The sequence below is a fragment of the Ambystoma mexicanum genome, chromosome 6q (assembly GCF_040938575.1).
Source record: "Ambystoma mexicanum isolate Mex_15411 chromosome 6q, UKY_AmexF1_1, whole genome shotgun sequence".
Classification (NCBI taxonomy): domain Eukaryota; kingdom Metazoa; phylum Chordata; class Amphibia; order Caudata; family Ambystomatidae; genus Ambystoma; species Ambystoma mexicanum.
In genome coordinates, this window is record NC_090937.1 from 272,051,945 (window position 1) to 272,077,926 (window position 25,982).

Sequence of the window (25,982 nt, forward strand, 5' to 3'; positions counted from 1 at the left end):
TTATCAGGCACCTTACATTTTTATCAAACCTGTCTTTCTTGGGGGGAGGCATGAATGCATTCTTCATGGTCAAGAGACCATCCTTTCAAATGTCATCAACGACAGGGATGGAGACCACAGACCTTCTTGTATCCTCCCTTTGCCGATACAGGAAGCCATCTTTTTTCTGTTCTTCCAATTTTGTCCGAGAGATAATCTCTGATTGGAGTGACATATGGTTCACCATCCCCATTACACCAGATAATCAAATTAATCAGTGGTATCAGTATGGGTAGAAATAATAATTTAAGGAGTTATCCTCTGACTCTAGAAGGATTGTTATGTGGATGAGGGGCTGGAGTAGGGACGCGTGAGGGGTCATCCTGTTGGAGGCAGAGGCAGCGGGCCTGCAGGTAGATCCACACATGGAGGAAGAGACTGTCTCGGAATTACGATCTAAACTGCCTACTTAAAGGTCTGCAATCTAGACAGTATGTCCATTGACAGGTCACTGGGCTCTGGATGACTGGGAGCCTGTATTGGAGGTGGCTCTGAGGATGGAATGGAGAAATTACTTACTGGTAATGTTCTTTCTATGGATTATTCTCCTGCAGACTCCTCATCAGATAGATATCCCTTTCAGCGTCAGCTGCTCAGATTTTTTTTTTCGACGGGGCGTATTACACCTCTACTCGGATGAGGAATTATAATAAGCTCTTTATAAAGGAGCTTGCCTCCTTCTATCAGTAAAGAAGGCATTTGTCAAACTGCAGGTACTTTCGCAGCGGGTTGGATGGGAAGGTGATGAGGAATCTGCGGGAGAAGAATCCATAGAAAGAACATTACCAGTAAGAAATTTCTCTTTCAATGGATTGCCTTTCTCCTTTACATTCCTCATCAGATCGACTCTCAAACAGGGAGGCGGGATGAAAGTCCTTAGACAAGGAAACTCTTCAAAACTGCTCTCCCAAAGCAAGCGTCAGCTCCGCGGGGCCACATCTAAGCAGTCATTTTTGGTGAAGGTATGCAGTGTGGCCCAAGCCGCCGCTCGGAAGATGTCTCTCTCTGTAGAGCCAAGAAGGCAGCCACACTGCTAGCGGAGTGGGCTCTGATGTCCGGAGGTAATTCCTTTGCATTTCTAAAAGTTACCTCAAGGCAGCAGAGTCCAAGCAATCCATTTCAAGGTGGATCACAGATAGCCAAACCTTTCCTTGCCAATGAGAACGCTACAAACAGTTGGTTCATTTTCCCAAACTCACCTTTTATGGTGTGAGAATGGCAGAGAGTCCTTTTCGAGTCTAGCCTATGGAACCGCTCCTCCTCCTCATTGGAGGGATGAGGAGGCAGGTAGAAAACAGGCAGGTCGATAGCTTGAAACAGATGGAACTCAGATACAACATTGAGTAAAAATCCCAGTCGAACCTTAAGAGAAACCTCCTCCCCGAAGAAGCAGATATGGTGGCTTGCACAATAGGGCCTGCAGCTCACTGAAGACTGCTTTTTTGCCAGCCATTACGTCAGCCAGACCGGTCAGAGTAAGCAAGTGAATGGAGCAAGAATGCAAAGGCTGAAAGGGACCCGCCATGAGGAAAATGAGAAATGAGTTAAGGTCCCAGTCTGAGACAACAAAGGGAACAGGCAGAAACGTATACACAAGGCCCTTCAGGAATTGGGCCGTAACCGGGATCGGAAAGAAAGACCCTTGATCCGGAGACCTTTTGAAAACAGACAAAGCCACCAAGTACCCTTTGGCCTTGTCAGGCCTTCTGGTTGCAACAGTCAGTGACAGAAGGAACTCCATCATAAATCAACGACTATGATTATACTATATAAACGTGGAACTGTTCCAGCTATTGTATTAGCCTCGAACGTAAACCTGCTTGACCAAATACTCGTTCTTTTGGCTCCAGTCGGGTTTATTCGCCATTTCTTTTTGTTAAAGTCCTTCTTGTGTTTTACTTTGCGCAGCAAACCAGGTTTGCCTTCTTTGTTCACCGTCTTTTGGCAGGCTTATATCAAGAAGCCTTCCTTTTGGCACCTGGGTGTCTAGGTGGGCTGAATGTGAGGGAGGGGTGTAGGCACTTTGTCATGATTGGCTAAGGTGGTTGTTCCGGCCGGACAACCCCCCTGCTGGGTGATTCACAGCCAGGCTGTGTGAATGGGGGATTTTCACATATAAGGCAGGACTCTTGGACTGGAAGTCAGAGTCGCCACTGGAACTGCAAGGAACCGAAGAGAAGCAGAGAAGAAGAAGGCTGCTGCAGCTACCGAGTCCCGGTGGAGCCCTGCTGCAGTCCTGAGCTATCTACCCTTTTCAGACTGGATTTTCACTTGTCGTCAGTCTTCTTCCCTTGAGATTGGTGGGATTAACCAGCTCATCTTCCACAGGCAGAGGATCCTCTTCTTGGTAGAAATCCCTGCACACAGCTGTAGTGGTCCGGATAGCCACCTGAAGAGCCTCTCCTGTTTTAAAGGAGCGCACCTTTTATTCACCGTTGCTTTTGCTGCTGCAGGCCTCATCCCTGGGTAGTGCAGATCACTCCAGACGTCCTCCTTCTTGTCCCCACGACTGAAGTCACAGGAACCGTGAGTCTGCAGGAACTACCAGAAACAACTGCCTTGGCACCAGCTCTGCTTCACTTGAATCAGGTACTGTTTCCGACCTCGAGGAACTAGGGTGAATCCCTTTTCTCCTCACGAAAGGCTTGTCCTTATCTTCCTTCCCTCTTATAACTTTTGCTTCCTCTTGTGACAATATCCAAGTACTCCTGGCAATCTCGAATCGTCAACTATACTAACCGTGTGATCCTCGACAACAGGAACCCTGTTCCACTTGACACTGGCACAGGCCTATTGACTTTTATTCACTTGTAGGAAAGTGTCCTCTGATTCTAATTGCCTTGACAAAAGTATTGCCTATGATTTATTTCCCCAATTCTCTTGTGTTGATTCAGATGCTAAGTGTGTTTTACTCCGGTAATATTTCTTCCCATGGGTACGCGTATCTTTAGTAAGAACGAACTGTCATTACTGTCAAAAAGTGATCGCATCTGTCCCCCCGGTAACATCTTTGTTTCACAACACCGGTCTGTCAAAACCAAAGGTACTTACACTACACACAACCAATTCACTTAGTGTAAAACCACACGTAAAATACCTTGAATTGTGCTGCACAAATAGAAGTGAAGTGTTTTATTTCTAGACCATCTGTTCGTAAATGTACTTTTACTTTTCAACCAAATACTTTGAGTCAGTGTTTGCTTGAGTCACAGTAATTGTGGTCCTTTGTGTAACCTCTACTACTGCTCATTTGCTCTTGAGATAAAGTGGTAGCAGTAGCGCAGCAGCCAGACTTAACAGTGTAGTACAGGCTTGTACCAAAGGTGAACTTGTATTACCACTTGTCGTCTTAATTGTGTGTAGTGGTCCCTAAGGGCACTGCACAGGATTCTGCCTAACAGTCAGTAGCACCTCAAGTACCTCCTCTTGAGAGGATGAGGTATGATGACTGGGACCTCTCAGAGACACGCTTGTAGGTTGAGGGATTCCGGGTTCAAGTGGATTACTCAACCTATCCGTCCGAGATAGGCGATCCGGAAGATGAGGCAGGAGGAGAGGTGGGCAGATGGCCAAGTTTAGAAGCTGCGAGTACCACGTTCTCCTCACCCAGTCTGGGACGATCCAGATCAGGGTTGCTTGGAACCTCCTCAACCTCCTGAGAACCCACAGAATGACGGGAATTGAAAGGCAGGCATAGTGGAGGTCGAAGACCCACTCCACCAGGAATGCATCCCCCAGTGCACCTCTCGCCGGGAATTCCCTCAAGCAGAACCACTTGCACTTCCTGTTGGACTCTGTGGCAAACAGATACACTGTCGGGGTACCCAACTGAGTGAAGACCTCCTCTAGGACTTCCTGGCAGACTTCCCACTAGTGTGAGCCCGTGTTCTGCCTGCTCAGAGCATCCGCCAATTTGTTCTCTGTCCCTACCAGATGTACTGCTGACACCGAGCTCTGGTTCTCCAAAAAACAGAACCACAGCTGCTTCGCCTCTCTGCAAAGGGGAAGGGAACGCACGCCTCCCTGCTTGTTTAGATAGTTTATGGCCACTGTATTGTCCGTTATAATCAGGACGTGCTTCCCCTTGAGAGATGGTGTGAATGTTTTCAGAGCCATCCTGATCGCTCACAGCTCCAGCCTGTTGGCGTGCCACTGGGCTTCCATCGTGGTCCAAAGGTGTCAGAAAACGCTCCAGGTCTTGTATCACCCCTGCGGTTCACGTGTCTCATCCTCACCAAAAGCTTCTGTCCCGTTATACCACCATACAGAAGGCGGGCTTGCGGTATCCACGCTCTACGCACGGAACACATTTGCGTCGGGAACGCAGTTCCCGACGCCTCACGTGGAAGTTGCCATGGAGACTACGTCAGTGGACGCAGCATCTTCCACGTGATAGAAAACGTGTTGGGTCACGTGACCATCTTGGTGCCGGTACTTCAAGTACTTAATGATCTGGCGCCCACTTCTCGCTGCTTCTGATCCAATAGTGACAGTGGTTTTTTCTTGCTCGGATTTTGTGGTTTTGTTTGATCTCGGATTACGTTTACTGGATTGCTCTTGGATTATCCTTACCTGTTCTTGTATCTTGACCTCGGATTGTTTATGGATTATTCTTGCCTAGTGATTTGGTTTTGTCGAAATCGGACCTCGAAGCTTGGGAGACCTCTTACCTTCTTTCTTTCCTTCCTTCCTTTTCCCCCTCCAATCCCTTCCCTGTCCTTCCCCAGGGTGCTGTAGGCGTCCTCGTGCCGGCGGGTATAGGCTTGGTGCTGGACTAGAGACTTCCTGAGCACCTTTTAGGCGTCCTCGTGCCGGCGGGAATAGGTGGTTGCTGGACTAGTGACTTCTTACACCTTGGATTGTTTGGTCCACCGAACAGAGGGCAGATACCATCACACTGTTCCTACAGGAAAGAAGAAGGACTTTGCCAGGGACGTTCACTTCCAGGGAAACCAGGGTAAGAAACCTACCTTTCCTTACCATTTTTTCTTTCACTCATTCTCTGGTACTGATTGTCTTTTCTCTTCTTCTGGTCTCCAGAGTACCCCAGTATAGAGGACATTCTTGCATGAAACACTTCTGGTTAAACCGTTTTCTGCAGGTTAGTCTGTTGAGATTTTGTTACGTGTTCTCTTGAAAGGGGTGTATTTGATTGTAATCAGTATAATATTCTGCAGTCGTTGGCTGGAACCTGGAACCATCATCTACCGGGAAGTTGCGGGCCGCTCAGCTCTACGATCCCAACGACTCTACACCATCTTCCGATCAATTGGGTTCTTAGACTGTCCTTTCGTACTCCTGAGAATCACATTGGTAGGAAGAAATATATTCTTCACGACGGGTCAACGCGGAACCAGGCTCCCGGATTTCTGACAAAAGGCCACTCACCTGCAAATCCTCACAATGCACGCTCCAACCTTTCAGAGACATATCTGTGACCACACTGGCATGGGGCCATGGAGATTAGAAAGCTTCCCCCGCTGCTGACCCACCAAGAGAGATCGTTGGCCACCCACCTGGACTCCTTTAGAATATCCGTAAGGATGCTGAAGTACTGAGACCATTGAGCCCGCAGGAGCCACGGTAGCGACCGCATTGGCTGTCTGGCCGTCCGGCACTAGAAAAATGCAGGAGGCCATTGAGCCCGCAGGAGGCCATGAGACCTAGGAGGTGGAGGAAGGGAACCGCTGGCAAGGTAGTGTGGTTCCAGAACAGGGGAACCATCTGTCTGACACTGATGACTCCCTCCTTGGCCGGAAAAGCCTTCCCCACCCAACTGTCCAGGACCGCACCGATGAACTGGAGCCTTTGCGTTGGTGCCATGTGGGACTTCTGTAAGTTCAGGGAGAAGCACAGTCTTTGCAGTAGTGAGCAAGTGTCCTCGAGGTGAGACAAACTCTGCTTCGTCGACTTCCTGCGGATCAACCAGTCATCCAGGCATGGCAACACATGGATGCTGGATCCCCGCGGAGGTGAGCCGCGACTACCGCCGTTAGCTTGGTGAAAAACCTTGGGATGGAGGTCAACCCAAAGGTGAGCACTTTGAACTGGTAGTGCTTGTCCCCTATGAGGAATCTCAGGAATTTCCTGTGCTTTTGGTGGCTCAGCACGTGGAAATATGCGTCCTGCAGATCTATTGACATCAGCCAGTCCTGAAGCTAAGAGCGTGGAGAATGTCTCTCATTGTCACCATCTTGAAATTGTCCTTTCTCAGGAACTTGTTCAAGGCCCTGAGGTTCAAGATAGGATGGAGTCCTCCCCCTTTCTTTGGTACCAGGAAATACTGTGTATACCAGCCCGATCCTCTCTGCTCGGGAGGCACCGCTTCCACGGCACCCTTCAAAAGCAGGGCTTGCAGTACTTCCTGGAGCTCCTGTTCCAATTATTGTGGTGGTGGTGGTCTGTCTGGAGGCCTCTTTAGAAAGGGAAGACTGTAGCCCCATTGGATGAGCTGAAGGGCCCAGGCATCAGAGGTAATCTCTCACCATTGGGGTCAGTGCTTGCCTATCCGTTCTCCAACCAGTAAAGCATGGGGAAGACCTCAAAGCGCTTTGAGGGAGGTGCCACCCCAGATGCTGCAGCCATAGCCTGCTGGCCACTAGAAACCCCCCCTACCCCTTCTGGGGTGCAGGAAACGCTTCGTCCTTGCCTGAGCTGCAGGAGCTGTGCCTTCCTGCTAAAGGGCACATAACACCTGTATCCCCTACCTCTAGAGGCGAAACTGAATGCAGGTTTTGCCAGCTGCTGCACAGCTAGGCCCAGTGACTTTGTGGCAAGCTTTGCATCCTTAAACTTTTCCCAAGGACTCATCAGTCTTTGGCCCAAATAGATCAAAGGCGACATCTAACAACTTATTCTGGACGTTTGATGAGAAGCTTGAAGTATGGAAATATGCCTTCCTCCTGAAGACAGTAGCTGTCCCCATTGACCTTCCGACACAGTTGGAGACGTCCAGACCCATCTGCAAAGACTACCGGGCCACCTCTTGTCCATCTTCCACCAACAATAAAAAGCCTTCCTGTGTCTCTCCTTCGGGAATGTATTGGGAAGCTTCCCCTACTGCTTTCCACAGCCCAAAGCTGTATTTTGCAAATGCGCAAGACGCATTGATCGCTTTAAGGCCATACTACCTGAAGAAAATATTTTCTTTACCAGGGCGTCAACTTTCTTACCTTCCCTGTCCGTAGGGAGAATGGAAGTTGAGGTGGACGGTCTAGTATTGACCGTGGCTGCTTGTACTACTAGCCCCTCTGGGGTAGGATGGGAGGAGAGGTACAGTGGGTCCTTTCTTGCCAGCTTGTACTACATGTGAATTCAAAATTCGTAAAAAAGCATAAGGCCTCTGGCACAAGGTGACAATAGTTATAGCAATAGCCAGAGTGAATGGCATGGCTCTTTTCGTATGCGCTCCCTCATCCAAAATGTCAGTGAGTTCATAGCTAGACCTCTGTCAGGATGAGGCACTCCAACCTAGGGCCTTCACCACCCTGCCCACTGTGGCACGATACTTCCCACTTGCAGTTGCATAAGGGTGGACTTGCTGAGTCTCCACATGAGGGAGAGTGTCCAGGCCACTTGCCACTCCAAAGCCCTCAAGTCATCCTGATCTAAGAAAAAATCTGTCTCCAGAGCCTGAATATGAGGGATCGAAAGCAAACGGCTTGAGGGCGTCATCACTGAAGATCGACACCATAGTGCCGGAAAATTTGGATTGGGACTGAGGCACGTACGATCGATTGGGCATCGACGCTGATGGATCCACACCAAAACAGCGCTGGTAACTGCTTTGATGCATTGGCAGCAATCGGTGTCAAGCCCGAGGGTGCCGGCGTCTGTGCGGTCTCCTTGTGACTGGGGTTTTCAGGCACTACTGGAGCCGACTGAGCGTGCTGCTTTGAGGAGTCATCCATAACAGAAGTGACTTTCTTGAACATATCAAGCATTTGCTCTTTAAAAGCCTCCCACTAGGCTTTTGATGTATCCCCTGAAGCAGACTTCCCATGTTCATCAGAGGAACCGGATTCGTGCCTGCAGAGATGATGCCATTTCTTTTTATGGGCGGAGGATGAGGAATGGCTGCACGAATGTGAGCGATTTTTGGCCTTCTTATGGCACCTATCCTCCTTTTCCATAGTGAGCCCCTCCATCCTGAGTTACGACGATCGGGCGGTCGAGTGGGGTGAATATTGTGACATGGGCCAACCTAGCGCTAGTTTTGCAGCCCTCTCCTGTAGTGATTTCAGGTTCATCTCAGCACGAGAACCATAGTCCTTGGTCTGCATGTAGTGCCTCGGCATCGGTCACGTCACTGAGTGTGGATCTAAAATGGACATCTTGGAACTGCAATCTTTGCACCGCTTGAAGCCCTACACCTTGGGAGCCGACATAGTGCCGAAACCATGTCGAATCATTTATCAAATGAAAATAAATATTCTCAGAGAGAAAGAGTTGTTCCGTATGAGCAGCTTGGTTAGCGTGCGGAAAAAGGAACTGAGGTATGGGGGCGTAGTGAAGTAGTATATGTATGATGAACGAAGTCACATCCGTAGTCGACAACCACTGCATCGAGTCAAAAGGGATTGATGGCAGAGTCGAGGTGACCTACACCCCCTGTCAAAAGGTTTCTGAGCAGCTGACGCTGGAAGGGATATCTATCTGATGAGGAATCTGCGGGAGAAAGGCAATGCATTGAAAGGTGCACTCGGAAAGGCCTCCTCGTGTCATGCCGCCCATCACTTCCAACTAAACCTCCTATTTGTCCTCGGATAACGTACCTCCTGGGCGTTCAAAGCCTGTATCAATGCTATGGTCCAGTATCTCTTCTGGAAGAATCATACGAGGACCTGGAAATTCGTGAGGCACATATGGAGCCAATGTGAAGACTGGCTTTGTACATCTTGAAAAGGAACTAGAATGGTCCTGTGGATGAGCAAGTATTGCTAGAACCGCAGAGGTAGTCACTGTTGATTCCTGTGTACGGGAGGACCCTTTAGGAGAAAAGAAGGTTGTAGACAGCAAGGCATGCACCTTGGTGATGAATGATGTGGTTGTAGCTGTGGCAGTAGCTGATGGAGCCTACTGCACTGTTGAAGGGAAATGGCACACACGCTTCGGGGGTCAGTGGGTGGCATGTTCCTTCTTCACGCTCTTACCATGGGCAGGCTCAACGTGGGATCTTGACCTCTTAGAAAGGAGTATGCTCCAAGGGTCTGCTTTGACGGAGAGAGGCATGGCTTCGAACAGAGGCTGAATCAGGGGCCACAGCACCTTTGTCCAACCAAGCCATGTTACGCTCACCTGGTATCCACGGGGACGCCACCCAGCCCTGGTTGGATGATTTGCACTCTCGAACCCACTCCCGGTCGCTTGGTAAGGCCGCTTGTTAAAGATGGGTCCGCAATATAGGAGAGCTGGATTCAATACCAGATTGTCTTTATGTTTTCCCACCTCCCTTGGTCTCAACTCCTTCCTCCCCCTTGGGCCCTCTTCTCACCTTAATATTGTAAAAGGTGGATTCTCCGTCCTGCTCCTCGTGGCAGGGGCGTGTAGATGTGGGGGGCGAGCAGCGACCAAATTACTTCACTGCTGCAAGCCCCCCATGTGGGAATCCAGACCTGCTGCGACTCCATAGGTTTGCTGCTTTACAGTCTTTATATGCAGTTCTTATGTTCCTCTTAGTTCAAATAATAATGTCTTGCTTCTTTCCTTTTAGGTATGGAAAGGTATTTTGGTGTTGTCATGCAGTTTGAAGATGAGCATGGGCCGGTAGGCGATGCTGTCCGGTGAGTAATGCGCGATGCGTGGCGCTGTTTTGCCTTTTATATTGCTAACCTGTGTCTTTTCTCTCCTTGCAGGTTGCGATGTTCCTCGCCGAGCGCTGTAATGTTCCAGCAATGATACTGACCAGGAGATGATTACCCAGGTAAGAATTGTCTGGCTTTCTTGATTCGGGAGGAAACGTGAGTAAACGCTTACTAATGCTGTCTTTCTTTCTCCTCTTTCCAGGTTATGGTATTCTAGGATGCATGCGGTGCCGGATGATGGAGCTCGTACCTTGAGGTGAGTGGAACTGAAATCAGCGATGGATTGAAGACAGGATACTGTTCCAGGTAAGTTTCGTAGTGTTCTTTCTCTCTCTGCAGGTCCTTGGTTTCAGGTAAGCTGGCATCAAGGAACTGGACACGGTGAGCGTTACGCTGCCCACAGCAGAATAACGCAAAGCATTTTCTGCTGTTTGGATGTGATTTAAATAGTCTCAGGTAAAGTAGTCCAGGTAAAATAGTCCCAGGCCTGCCACACCCAAAAGACTAGACCGCATAGATCGGTTCCTTGTAACTGAGCTATATGTGTGCCTCCATGTTGGGTGAACCCCGCCAAGTTAAATAGTCCCAAGTAAATAGTCCCATTCTAATGTTGGTCTTCATGATGGTCATGAGCCTGGCGGACTGACTCCAAGAGAGTCTTGCAGGAGGTTTTAGGGCCTTTGACCTGGCCCTAACTGGAAGGCTGACTTGCCAGTGAGGGCCAGGGGCAAGGGTCATGACAGCCACCATCCTTCTGTGACAGTCCTTGAGCATCTTGTGAGAGACAGATGGAATGGCTGTTGATGTCAAGGTCCAGACAGTAAAGGCAGTCATGATGGTCTTCAATGTAGACCTTTTTCAGGTGATAGGTGGAACAAGTCTGGCAGACTCCAAGAAGAACCAAAAGGCGACACCAACAGGGCCTCAATGATGGAAGCTGAAACAGCCACCAGGAGGCTACGAGACTTGGGTACTGTGAAGAATACTACAGATCCCTCAATGCAACCCTGCCTAAAGTCTCCTCCCAGGCAGACACTTCCTGATCCCAACTTGGGGGATGGTGTACTGCGGGAGGATCACCTGGGAGGAGACAGGACCCATGGTGATGAGGAGATTCCGTGGGATAAAGCACTGTAGTTTTACTCTAGGTACATTGCGAAGAGTATTACTATTAAAGAGGTAATGGCGTATTGTCATTGTAATGCCCCCGACTACTATATTAAAACTAGAAATGTGGACATAAGTCTTATAAAACCGGAACAAGCCTTATCAAAGCAAAGATCTTTTGGGGTATCCCAAATAAAACACCCTACTTACTCCTAAGGATACAACATACAGGAATCTGGAAATCTTGTCTTTAATAAATTACCTTCCTCTCTAACAACTAATTCTAACAGTCCTCTTAATAAGTTCAGGAAAATTATATCTACTCATCAAAAGAACTAACTTTATTGAAGGGGACTACAAGTCCCAGAATCCCAGATGTACTGGGATGAGGAAGAGAGCTGAAGGGGCATGCAGATGTAGCAGTAAGGCAATTAAGCCTAGTGGCCATTTTTCATGCGTATTCCTCGCATGCCCTCTTGGCGGCTATGGAGTTCTTGGAAGCTGCGCCGCCATTAGAATGTTCCACCCACTGTCTTTCACTTCCTGGTGTCTCACTCTAGTCTTTTGTGTCTTTTCTCTCTTTTAGTATTTAGCCACTCAACTTTGCACGGCTCGGTGCGTTGCAACCTTTAGCGTATTCACCCAAAAGCGAAAGCAAGTGTTTTTCCTCTCTGCCCTCTACCTCTCCGGCCCGCATCCCCCCTGTGCGAGGTTTCTTGTGGTTGTTTTGCGAACCGGGTCTCTTCCGGTTTCGACTCAGACCTCTCCTTTCTGCCTCTCCCCTTCGCGTTATTTTTCTTTTCGTGTGCCTGCTCCCTTGCGGGTTTGACTCCCACTTCTCTCCCTCTTGGCTTCTCCCTGGGTTTCCTTCTACCACTTCTTACCTGTTTTTTTTCGCTCTGTCATTGTGCTCCGGAGTCTCTTCTGCGGCAGGATTGACAACCTTCCGGTTCAGCTACGTCGCTCCATTGCAGTCTCTAGACCGAAGACACTCGATATTACGAGTGTAAGACATATCTGTTGGACTCGATTCCTTACCGTTGGAGAAGTCCCTGCAAAATGTACTGCCAAGATCCTCGGAATATATTCAGGAGAATCCCAGTCTACCATACCTGTCCACCTTGCCTGCAGCTTTGACGCAGAACCACCTAAGAGGTTTTTTTTTGTGCCTTTGGCTTTTGTTCCTCTTACTGGCGCTCGCGGAAGGGCGTCCTCTGCTGGACCTGCTTGTACAGGCGGCAGAGTGGCTTCTGTCTGTGGGAGGCCGTAGCTCTTCAAAAAAAGAAATCCTGATAAAGGGAAGAGAAGGCACCAGAAGTCATTAACAACAAACAAAGGTGAGGAGGAGGGTGGTGAAATCTTAAGTGATATCAAAGAAGAATCCGTATATGACACCATTGCAGTAGTCAGGCAAATGAGCTTAAAAGCCCATATCTGAAAATTGTCACTGAACCTGGGAGGCATAAAAGTCCCCCTCAGGAAAGGAGGAGTAGAAGGAGCTGGAACGAGAGCTGTAAGGCAAGCTGTGAAAGTAGAAGGAAAGAAGAAGCATGAGGCTGGCAAATCACCAAGAAGAGAGGATTCACGAGGGACACCGGAATGTGGAGACAGCAGATTTCACCTGCAAGTACTGAGAGTCCGGTTTTCCCAAAATCTGAAATGCAAAGGCTGAGCAGCGGGAGACTCGCAAGAGACTAAGCTTTCCCCCATTTGAGCCTTATTGCCGTGATTGCAGAGCTGTGAGCATGCAGGAGACTGAGGTCAGAAGCAAGAGGCAAGCCGAGGGTCTTGGGAGAAAAAGAAACTCCCAATTTGAGTGGCCGGACCAGGGACACCTGTGCAGAAGAAGGGTGTGGGCCCCCAGTGAGTAAGAAGCAGTATAGGTTGTAGTGGAAGTCAGGAAGGCATAGCAACCTGCGAAGCAAGTGTCTGAGAAGCCAGTGAGTGAAGCATGCCATTCTTACACTTTGCGCAAGCCTTGCAGGTAACTGTTTCCAACCCCTTATTGAGTCGCGTATGACTTTAAACATAACTTCTGCTCTCATAAAGTACTGTTCACAATGAAAATGTTGAACTACTTTAAGACTGTTATATAACGGAGTGGTCGCATGTCCCTATTTACGAAGAGGGAACGCTCTGTAAACCATAACGAATACCTAATCTTTTAATTTTTTTTTTTTTTTTTTTAAATTTACAACAAGCTCGGACGGGCATTCCCATCCCTGAAACAAACAACCATTAAATAAACTGAGTAGAGCAGTAGGTTGATCACACATGAAGAAAGAAGCAGATGGGTACAAGAGCTACCATCGACGGTTTGAGTCATCTTAGAGTGCGTGAGCTCCATCATTGGGGTACACCGTTCCTGATTGGGTGAAGCATGAGGGTACCCCGGAGGGGGAGCAGCATGGCCGGTGCTTGTGCCCAAGTAGTGCACTGGGTGTCACAAGGTAAATGGACTGGTACTGGATAACCTCTATCTTAAAGCATTTACTGGGGCAGGCCCTGGCAGAGTATATACGTTTCTCCAGGGACACACATCTGTCCATCTCGTTAGTCCATCTGCTCAGTGTGGGTCCGTCAGGCGCTCCCCATGTGGTGGCTATGAGTCTTTTGGTGAGGCCGAACGTGACGGCAAAGAATGTTTTTTCTGCTCTTGTGTATTCACCATCCCCCCCACACATCCAGCAGTGCGGCCTTGGGTTCCAGCTGTGCAGGCGTATCCAGGACTGCATTAATTTCCTGAATGCATTCACCCCAGAATCCATGTATAACCTCGATTTTCCACAGCATGTGATAAAAAGTGCCTGTCACTCTGTGGCATCTAGGACAGTCGGCGTCTTCCACCAGCCCCCATTTAGCCATCGCCGCCCGTGAGTGATAGACCTGGTGAAGTATTTTGTATTGTATGAGCCATAGTTTGGCGTCTATGCCTATTTTGCAGGGAAACATCAGGGCCTCCACCCACTCCCCGGCCTCCAGAGGGCCCATCAACATTTCCCATCAGTCGCGCAAACTGGTTAATTCCCGGGCCCCAAATGCAGTGATCATTTGGCACATCGTGGATGTGGGGTTTGCCTGGATTCTTGCATGTAGGACGTACACCTTCAATTGAGAACTTTTAAGGATGTCCGAGACTACGGGGAATTGGGCGCATAGGGCATGTGCAAGTTGTATACATCTGTAAATGTCACCCGGTGGGATGCCGAACTCGTCTCGTAGGGCTTCAAATGGCTTCAACTGTCCATCTTGTAAAACCTTTGTTAAGGTCAGTATCCCTTGGTCCTCCCAGCTAGAAAAGCGGGCCATTGTCAGGACCTCTGGGATGTACCCATTGTCGCACATAGGTTGGCCCATTGTCGCCCGCCTCCCCCATCCAATGTGTTGGAGGGCCTTGTTCCACACCAACCATATTTGTCGTATCATCGCTGGAAGGTCAGCCACTACGGTGTCTGAGCTATATAGTACCCGGTGGGGCTTTCTCTCGCCCATGCGTCTGATCTCGTTCCCGACGTGAGGGAGAGCAGATGTCAAACTCGCGCCTTGATTCAACCAACTTCACCCCACTCTCCCGAGTGCCCCTTACGCCCTCCTGCTCATCTGTGGTCTCCTCGTCCGATTTGATCCCAAATCTCTTTCTCCTCAATGCCTCTTCTCTGGAGTGTAGATGAGGTCTGCCTCGAGAGGAAGCCACCTTGCCTCTCAAACCCGGGGCCAAGGGGGCCCCCGTACCGGGGCAGACCGGTTAAGGGAAAAAAGCTGAAAGGCGCAAAAAACCCCTTCATTGTTGAGATGGCGACAGGATACAAGGCAGGACGGTGTGAATTAAAGGATCCAGTTGTATGGGGAATCCACTGAAAGTAATGTTAGGTGGCAGCTCCAAGGGAATACAACACTGCTCATTTATTTATTGCCCCTTCTCAGTAGAGAGGGAATGAAACGGGAGAACCGGGGAGAGAGAGAAGCAGAGAGGAGCGGAGAGAAGAGCTCCCGCAGAGCGTGGCGGGCAGAGAGCAGAAAGAATGCCCGGAGGCAAACAGGAGTGGAAGGAAGAGAGCGGCAATAGCAGCGGAGGAAAGAACTGAAGCGTACCAACCCGGAAGCCTAACGCGAATAGGTTGCAACGTGCAGGCTTCCGGGTTGGGGCTCGTAAAAAGGACGCCGCTGGTCGAGAGGTGGAAGGCTGGACTGCTGCAGAGGAAAGCACGAGCGGCGTGACAGCTAATGTCAATGGCTGCTCCAACGCCAGCGTCTCCACAGCTGCCAGCGACCGCCGTGCGTGACAGCAGAGTCTGAATGGAGCCAATCATTCAAGACGCCCATCTGTGATGCCCAGTAGTAGGCCCCAAGACAGGGTGTGCCCAGCCCCCCTTCCCAGACTGACCGCTGCAGAGTAGTCAGGACGATACAGGATTGTTCCCCCCATAGAAGTTTCCGGAGAGTAGGGTCTATGGTGGAGAAGGTATTACGGGTAATGTGAACGGGCGTGTTCTGTAGGACATCATTACCTCCTGGAGGTCACTACGGAATTTGTGCGTTAGTGGTGGGTGGGCATAGGCTGCCGCAATACGCCAGGAGGCCTTCCCGATATAGCCAGAGACCACCACAAAGCGCCCTCTCCAGTCTGCATGGAGCCCTTTCAGTTAGAATGGGAATCTTTTGTGCAGGAGGATCATGGTGCCCAGTGACCCAGTGGAGAACCCAGCGTGAAAGATGAAAGATGGTTGCATAGTTGGAATTCCTGAAGAATTTGCATTCTGTGCCCATAAGGTGCGTCTCGGTCAGGAGAGCTATGTCTGGTGAGTGTCTATTTAGTTGGTGAAGGACTAACTGCCTCTTCATCCGGAGCCCAGCCCATGTATGTTCCACGTGAGTAGTGTCAAGTGGTTATCGTTCGCCATTAGTGTGTGTGTGTGTGATGGTTGCATTTGCCGTGCGGGAAAGACCCTTTTTTAGACCCTGTTTGGGGCCCTTTGTTGCTCATAGGGCCAAGATCTCCCGCATAAACCCCTTCCCGGTCCTCACAGCGTCGTGATGTAACCCCCCATGGACCTGACCCATTCCCTTCCTTGAGCAGGGAAAGTACTTGCTTCAGCGGTTTACGAAAAGAGCATCTCCCCGAACCCGCCACACCCCGTACATCCCCCCAACTAGAAGCACCTGCGCCACTCCGTACATCCCCCCAACTAGAAGCACCTGTAACTCGAACCAAGTGGCAACAGGGCGTCTAACCAAAGCATAAACCATTATGGGCAGTAGCCCGGACTGTGTTGGTGAAGTTCACCTCCTAAAGGCGGTGGCTGCCTCTATCAGTCCGCTTAGGTAAGTGCTGTTGCAGCACCCGGATCACAAAGTGGCAGTCTTCATCAATTTTCTGTTGTTTCCTCTCCCTGCTGTGGTGCAGCCCCAGGTCCCAAGTCCGGGGGAGTTAGGTGGGGTGAGGTCTGTTCTGACCTTGGCATCCATCTAGCTGTTCCCTGTGGTGATCAACAAGGTCCGGTCTCATTGAGGATTTGAGTCTCCAGCCATTCCCATGCTTCCTTAGTTGTATATAACAGGTGGGTGGCCCCGTCATGATGAACTTTCAATAGTGCCGGAAAGAAGAGCGCATATTTGATAGATATCTCTTGCAGTTTTCTCTTCACAGAATCAAAGGACTGGCGGAACGTCTGGACCTCCTTGGTATAGTCTGGGTAAAACCCAATGCAGTATCCATTATAGTTGACGGGGCCGGTGGCACGGGCCAACTGGAGGATGGCGTCCCTGTCCCGGAAGTTTAGGAGATGTGCAATGATCGTCCGTGGTGGGGCTCCGGGGACGGGTCGTCTGGTGGGGTCCCTGTGCGCCCGCTCGAGGGAGAAGAATGTACAAGGTTTTTTGGGGGTGAAGAGATGGGCAAGCCAGTCCTCAAGGAAGAGTTCAACACTAGGGCCGCCTTCTTTCTCCGGGATCCCGATGATCCTCTGGTTGTTCCGTTGCGCCCTTCCTTAGGTGTCTTCTGCGCAGTATTCGATTTGGTCAAACTTTTTGGAGATTGCAGCTGGTTGTTTTTCCATTTGTCGGTCCGTGTCCTCTGTGTTTGATATTCTTTGCTCAGACTCCCCGACTCTAGACGCTAAGTTGTGGAGGTCCTGGCAGAGAAAGGACACTTCAGTGGACAGGCCCCTTATCTTCAGTTCTAAAAATGTTCTGGAGTCGCTGATCACCTTCATGACGTCTGTGAGAGAGATAGGTAGGTCTTGAGTTCCATCAGTTTGTCCTTCACTGCCAAGGGCTTGCGTTGTAGGTCTAGGGGGAGCGCCAACTGTGAAGAGGTCCATTTTGCTTTGCAGGGCCTGTCTTTTATTCTTGTCCTTAACCATTGTGGTGTTGCGCAGTTGGGAAGAGCGTCTGCTGGGCTACGGCCCCAGGGACTATGTCCTTCTCACTATGGTACGGGGTGCAATTCGGAAGTGGTACTGGCCTTCCCTGCCTGCCTGGTCCGGGACTCTGCGAGATGCCAAGTAGTGGGGCGCTACTGTGAATGTCGTGGCGAGTTGCGCCGCAGGTATTAAGTGGTGCGTAAGCCAATCCTTCGCTTGCTCTCAAGGCTTCCCGGCCGTCCCAAGGGGGGCGCCGTGTCAAGACAGCCGGGGTCCTCTAATGCTGGCCCCTTCTCCGGGGCAGAATATCAAGCTGATTGGAGTGCAGGCACCCCGGTCGTTAGTGTTACGCCTCCAGGGGGTGGGGGTGCACCGTTGTTGCCGCAAGTCCCAACCGCCTCTGAGTGTGCTGCAGTGCGTGTGCACAGGTGAGTTCTGGATTTCCCAGGGGTCCAGCGGGTGAGGCCTCTCCTGATAAAGTATGGCGGGTGCCCGGGGGAGGGCATAGGCATGGGGAGTCACAGGATGGCTGAACAGGAATGCCTAGGGGGTGAGAAGGTTCTCCAGTGGGGCCTTACGGCTCGCTCGCAATGTGGCACTCCTTTTGGTGGCTGTCTCCCTCCTCTGGTGTGCTTAGGCTGGGGCCCGGGTTGTGGGGTGGTGCCCAGAGCAGCTGGATGCGTTCAGGGTGCCGGGCCCCGGTAGTGAAATGGTCCCTGCACCCTCTCGGCCGTGTGCAATGCGGGAGTTGGTTTCTGCACTGGGGGGCCCCAGCAACCCACTGTGAAGCGGGGAGGCTTAGCACAGTGCTGGGTCCTGTCGCTACGTGCACTGGGCCAAGTTGGAGGTGTCGGGCTGGGACTTGCCAATAGGAGAGCGTCTCACCTCTGTTCCAGGAGTGTCCGCAGGTCTCCCCCGCCAGATGCGGACCGAGCCGCCATCGCTCTGGTGACCGGTGCGGGCGGCAGCAAGATATGGGCTGGAGTGGACTGTCGCCCAGGTTGTCATGATGCCTACCCCGGAGCACCAGGCCAGGCCCAGCACCCCAGGAAGCAGGCATCCTGCCCTTGGGTAAAAGCCCAGCGGCCCCTTATAGGGGCTCTTTGGACTCAGTCCTGGCGCCTTTGGCGCCAGGCTCATGTTGAACAACAGTCCTGGTGCCATAGGCGCCAGGCTCATAAAGGGAAGTGTTTTGTGCACTTACCTGATGCAGACCATGCTGCACGCTTCAGGCCTCCCTGAGACCTGAAAGGGGCTATTTTTTAATAGGGACTATTTTTTCACTCAGGCGTGGCCAGGGAAGGATACATACCTAGTTGGGGAAGGATACATACCTGGGACTTCTTTGGAGGCTATTTAAGCCACGCCCAGACAGCAGCTCATGCTTCGCGTTGTTCTGCTTCCTGCAGCTTAACGCTCACCGTGTCTGCTCCTGCTCCTGAACTCCAGCCACGCCCGCCTCGAACCTGGAAGACCTGCAAGGAAGGAAGAGAAGAGAAAGGTGAAAACCAAGGACTATTTCAAACTTCTTACCTGCATCCGGAATCTTCTCGCCAGCATCCCTGAAGAAAGACTTCCATTTAAAAGCATCGCGTTGCTCGCTGCAGCGCCACGCTTCACTCACCTGTCCTCGAGACATCTCCCGGCTCAATCGCGGCGGTCAGCATCGGACGCCACATCTCTGCACCTAGGGGAGAGAGGAAGAAACAAAAGGTGAGCAGAAGGAACACAGAAGGAAAGCCTGATTAACAGCCATAATACTTACCGGCTTTTCTTCCACATTTCGGGTCGGCGCCGCCCCGTTGGCAGGTACCGTACCCCGGCCCCCATGGGGAAAGGACAAGAGACATTTCTGGGGAATGATAAGGACATTTAGAGGGATCGCCCTCATCACTACTCACCTCAGCAGTTTAACCCCTCGACGCATCGCCTTCATTCTGCACCTGAAATAAAGGACAGATCACAGGTTAGAAAGACAACATAAACGGGACCTCACTTGAACTTTGAACTTTCATACTTACGGCGCATCGCTCAGGAAAGTCAAGTGGATTTTGCCAGCGCCATTCTGAAAACCAGTGAAGTAACTGGACGAACGCGCGCCCCTGCACCAGAAGCAGGATGGAGAGTTCATCCTTCCAAACCATAAGGTGAGCTTAAACCGGGGTTTGGAGGAAGTTAGAGAGGAACGAAGGAGGAAAGGGGGGAGCTAGCACACTATTCTGCAGACTGTTAATCCCCTTTCTCATCTGCAAAAGGATATTCCTACGGGCCAGGCAAGCACGATTTGGAGGTCCTGTCCAATCGGTGTTCCGGGTCCTGCGCATCACGCTAGAAGAGGCCACAGCAATCCAGACTAGACCAGCGCCCCCGTGGGAACCAGGTGAGCGTTACACAGGTGCAGTGTATGGGTGCCCCCAGTGGTGCTCAGCGTCCTCACGGGCTCCGTCTGGCCAGGTCCTCCCAGGGCCATTACCGTAGGCCCGCCACGCAACTGCAGGTGGTCTGGGATACGCAGCATTCAGTGCGGTCCCAAGATGGTGGCTTACACACCGTACCCCAGGGCAGTCTGCCCATTCGCCAGTAAACCAGCCCCGGTTTCGCTCAGGACTCAAGCAGGGGGTTGCAGGGATGTTCTGCCATGCAATCAGCGCTTTCCCTTGCAAGGGGAGTTATGGGGAGGCCGGATATTTGAGGAGGTTTCAGGAGGCCGTCGTGAGCTGGACCTTTTCACTCTTTCATGCGCGCTCGCGCATGCGCAGTCCCTCCCAAATATCTAATCTTGACTATACCTTGTAACTCGGGTATTAAGTCTGAAAACTACATCAAAAGGAGGTTTTGTGTGCCTAATTGTGTTTTCAACCAGGAGGCTGAATTTTATATTGTGTCGAGAAGTGACATTCTTTCTATTTCTATGAAGTAAAGAGTTTAAACTACTGAAGAGAAGAACAAGCATAACCCAAGCCAACAGGCAACCCCTTTTTTATACTGAAACCAACCATTCCAAGATTTAAAAAGAGGCATCCAACTGCACTGCGAAGTTAACACTCAAGTGGCCTAAAATACAAGTGTACCAGTATTACATGAAGCTGAGCGAGTGGCACCAAGGCTTTTCCGTAATTACTTTGGCCTGATAACTAACAGAAAGGTGTCATTAAAGCAGGGGAAAGGGAAATAATTGCTTGTGAAGTACATTCTGAAGTAGACACAACCTGTGGTACCAAAGACTACAGAAACCAAGGAGAAGTGAGTCTTATGCGTAGAAATGATAAGTTACTCACTGTAGTGACTAACGTACTCCTAGTCCATAGTCTCCTTTCCTCCATACTGTATGGGCGTCCCTCGCTAGGGACGGGAGACAGAAGCTTTTCCACCAGAAAAAAATCTTCTTTGCCTTTAAGTTTAGAGGCACAAGGGGACGTGGCCCTGGGAGCATGTGCTCCTATGACTCGGCCCACCGGCGCTACTCCTCAGTCCCCTTTGATGCATGGACAATATTACCATTGCCTAATGACACCAGTTTTATTAGGTGAGAGGATGGTGGGCCGTATGGAGGAAAGGGGACTATGGACTAGGAGTATGCTAGTCACTACAGTAAGTTATAATTACTCCTACATCCCGTCCCCTTTCCTCCCTACTGTATGGGCGATTACAACTGAATGTAGCCCCAGGGTGGAGAGGTGACCCTTCTAGGAAAACAAGTTCCTTAACAATGCCTGCCCAAATGCTGCGTCTTACCTGGAGCTGGCATCCAAACAGTAGTGCTTGCAGAAGGCTGAAGGCATGCCCACGGAGCGGCCCTGCCGATGACCTGCCACGGGACGTGCCTCTGAAAAGCCACTGCTGTAGCTTTGGCTCTGATGTCGTGGGCATGCATATTTGCTGGAAGCGGTCTGTGCTGTCCCTCATATGCCTTCTTGATAGCCACTATCATCCATCTTGCTATGGAGGTCTTGGAGGCTTGATAGCCTGGTCTTGACCCACTGAAGGTGACAAAGAGGGCCTCCGACTTGCAGAAGCTTTTAGTCCCGACAGGTAGAATTTTAGAGTGCTGTCACTGAAAGGCACAGGAGACCCCACTCTCTAGATTGGGGTATTACCATAATAATTCATCTCAGAAAGAAAGTCCAGAGGAAACAATTTGCAAAAAAGCGTATTAAGGATTTTATTGTACCTAATACATTTTTCTCTATGAATTTAATCACGAATTAATCTGCACTGTAATGATTTTTTATTTTACATAGCAGGAATATTTTAAAAACATCAAAATCTGATAAAAATCATCCTATTAAATCATTCATACATTTATCCGCATCCATACAACATCCATCAAAATACTCATACAACTCATCAATAAGTACAAGATAAAAACATATAACAAATATAACAATTCATCCACAATTTCATAGTTATACAAAAAGTTTTTGGTGCAAAACAACACATAGTGCAGGGCCCCAATAGGTTTTTTAAGTGGTCAGCAACAACAACACACAATGCATGGACACAGTAGATTTCAGAGGAGGTGGTCAGCAATCGGGATAGGTCAAAAAGAGACTTCACAAGTGGCCTTATCCTAGGTTTCAATCAACCGGTTTCGACGTGTAAACGATGGTTTGGTACGTCTTCATCAGGAGATTAAGGGTAGTTGTCTAAAAGCAAAACAAATATATGGGCCCATCAGTTCCCTATCCAAAACTAAGATCAAGTGAAAAAGAAAGAGGCCAAGTGAAAGGAAGCGGAAAAGAAAATGCAAGTACATGACTTCACAAAGCTAAATTGCAGACACAAAATGTTCTGCTGTTGTCCTGCTGAAAATCCCCCAATATCTACATATATTGGGGTTAAACTCAGGGTGTCATGCATGGAGTGCTACCATAAGGAATCAGTGTCCCTAGACCAGGCTGGTGCAGATCATAAATGTGGCAAAGAGTGATGGAAAAATTAGATACACACCAAATGGAAAGAAGTCAGCGCCCACATGCAAATATTTAGAAAAAACTTTAGAACGGACAACTTGCAAACCAACCTTGGCAACTGTAACAGGAATCAATCCGTTGTATACATTTTGTATGAAACAGAAACCACTGTCCTGCGAACTGACAATGTTCTGGTTAACAATCCTGCGTAGCAGATGATTGAATTTTAGACTCCAATCTGTGAGGGTTTCAAAAGAAATTATATCAGAAACCCTAGCCAGAAATACGTCAAGTTAACTAGTACCGTATTGGTACATCGATGTCTTTTACAATGTCCATATGACAGGGGAGGTCTAGGGAGGTTTGTAGCTGATTCCAAAGAGCTGCTTACCTGCGGAAGGCGTCCCACGAAAAATCGTAGCCGCTGCTAGAACAGGATCTAAAGTCCACGGGATCAGCTGCTTGCTCCGGTCATCTACGACTCATTCAAACGGGTGGGAGACGCACATCTAAACTACGTCTGCTTACCCACGCGTTAAGAGCAACTGGCTACCTATCACGTGGTTACACTGTGCCGCGTTGATAGGATAATACACGACCTAAAGGGACACGTGATTGTTGGTCCACATAGCGCGTGCATCCGTCAATCATGAATACTGAATGACGTATTCACATTGAACCGCGTGAATGGAAAAAAAATTGGATCAGCTTGTAATGACACGGGTGACTGTTGCACGCGCTGTAAGTACTGGGTAACGTAACTTATGCGCAAACACCAAACGTTACCACGGCAGCCGGATGCTCGAACTGAATCGAGTAGTTTATCTTGAGAAGAAAAATGCCAAGACACAAGCCAAACGCAGGTAAATGTGCATTTTTTTTTAACATGCAGATGGACCCTCCCCGCAACTACGTGATGCCTGCACACATGGCCCACACAATTGGTGCCGAACGGCAGTTCGCAGCAACACAAGTTGCCATAACAATGTAACAGCTCTAGTATTGGCATCTGACCCAATGTATGAGTACAAAAGAAATTTTGGAGTGGATAAATCAGGAATACTATGTGCCTACATGCCAGGGTTCCAAAGTATTTAACCCTTGGGTCAATGTTTTTAGATTGAAAATCCATAATTCTTCTTTGTAGGCTAGATTTTTTAGGATTTGAGTGGAATTGTTACCAAAAACCTTTTCCACACAAAACCATTCCATTTGATCTACTTTGTGGCCCATCTCAACATAATGGATCACCATTGGGGCATTAAGGTTACGAGTTTTTATTTTTGAGCAGTGCTCATTAATCCGTGTACTCACTTCCCGGGTCGTTTTTCCAATGTTCATTTTTTGACATGGGCATCGGATTGCGTAAATTACATTTTTACTTTTGCAAGTCGTAAAGTTGCGGAGGTCCCAATTTTTTTCTTGCATGAAGAACAAAGTTGTTTTTTTTAGAAAATCTACAAGCCACACAAGTGGTACATGGATAATGCCTGAGGACCGGATTTTGATTAAGATCCCGTATCATAGTAGGTTTGAGATTGCTTCTGCTGGCACGTGTGATCTTCTGTTTTAGATTTTTACTCTTTTTAAATGCAAAGAGAGGTTTGGATAACATGGTTCCTGATGCATTTAAAATGCGCCAATTTTTTAATATGATGCCTTTTATGGCTTCACTATGTTGACAAAAAGTTGATACGCATACTAGTTCCTCTTTTTTCTGTAGTTGAACTTTAGGTAACAATAGGGCCTCTCTATTTGCAAAACGGGCTCTTTTTCTGGATTGTTTTATGAGTCTTTTAGGGTAACCCCGTTCCAGTAGTCTTTGTTCCAAAACAACGGCATGTTTTGTAAAATTGTTGATGTCTGTACAGTTGCGACATAGTCGCAAAAACATGCCATAAGGCAAATTACGCAAGAGACTTGCCGGGTGTTGACTCTCATATTTTAGTGTTGTATTTCGTTCAGTCGCTTTTCTGTGTAATTCGGTGTGGAGGACACCTCCATCAGTGAAAATAGATAGATCCAAGAATGCAATTATGGACGTGGAGTGTTCAAAAGTAAAATGGATGTCTATGTCCACTTTATTGAGCCATTCCACAAACGCCAGCAAAGATTCCATAGATCCCTCCCAGATCATGAATATGTCGTCGATGTATCGACGATATATCTTGATTTTTTCTCTAAACGGGTTGGAAGTGCAGGATTTTTTCTTCCTCAAGTAGGGACATGAAATTCTGTTGGTACAATGTGGGGGTCTCCTATCTAGGATTGTTCTTAGACTGAGAATTGCTCTGTCTTGGGGTATATTTGTATAGAACGCCTCAATATCTAGGGAGACCAATATTTGTGTAGATGAATCGAAAGATCTTAATTCGACAAGATTGATTATGTCTCATGAGTCCAGTAGAAAGGTTGGGGTGGCCATAGCCAAAGGTTTTATGAAAAAATCGATGTATTTGGATATTGGTTCGAGTAAAGAACCACAACCAGAGACTATGGGCCGACCTGGAGGATTTTCAATATTTTTATGTATTTTCAGCATGATGTAAACAGGGGCACTTACAGAGGAAGGGAACCATGCAGGGTTCCTTTTGACAAAAGAATCCGAATATATTAATTTTTCAGAAGAGCGTACGCCCCTGTTTTGTATTATTCTATCAACGCGGCACAGTGTAACCACGTGATAGGTAACCAGTTGCTCTTAACGCGTGGGTAAGCAGACGTAGTTTAGATGCGCGTCTCCCACCCGTTCGAACAAGTCGTAGATGATCGGAGCAAGCAGCTGATCCTGTGGACTTTAGTTCCCGTTCTAGCAGCGGCTACGATTATCGTGGGACGCCTTCTGCAGGTAAGCAGCTCTTTGGAGTCAGCTACAAACCTCCCTAGACCACCTCCGTCATATGGACATTGTAAAAGACATCGATGTACCAATACGGTACTAGTTACCTTGACGTATTTCTGGCTAGGGTTTCTGATATAATTTCTTTTGAAACCCTCACAGATTGGAGTCTAAAATTCAACCATCTGCTACGCAGGATTGTTAACCAGAACATTGTCAGTTCGCATGACAGTGGTTTCTGTTTCATACAAAATGTATACAACGGATTGATTCTTGTTAAAGTTGCCAAGGTTGGTTTGCAAGTTGTCCGTTCTAAAGTTTTTTCTAAACATTTGCATGTGGGCTCTGACTTCCTTCCATTTGGTGTGTATCTAATTTTTCCATCACTCTTTGCCACATTTATGATCTGCACCAGCCTGGTCTAGGGACACTGATTCCTTATGGTAGCACTCCATGCATGACGCCCTGAGTTTAACCCCAATATATGTAGATATTGGGGGATTTTCAGCAGGACAATAGCAGAACATTTTATGTCTGCAATTTAGCTTTGTGAAGTCATGTACTTGCATTTTCTTTTCCGCTTCCTTTCACTTGGCCTCTTTCTTTTTCACTTGATCTTAGTTTTGGATAGGGAACTGATGGGCCCATATATTTGTTTTGCTTGTAGACAACTACCCTTGATCTCCTGATGAAGACGTACCAAACCATCGTTTACACGTTGAAACCGGTTGAGAGAAACCTAGGATAAGGCCACTTGTGAAGTCTCTTTTTGGCCTATCCCGATTGCTGACCACCTCCTCTAAAATCTACTGTGGCCATGCATTGTGTGTTGTTGTTGCTGACCACTTAAAAAACCTATTGTGGCCCTGCACTATGTGTTGTTTTGCACAAAAAACTTTTTGTATAACTATGAAATTGT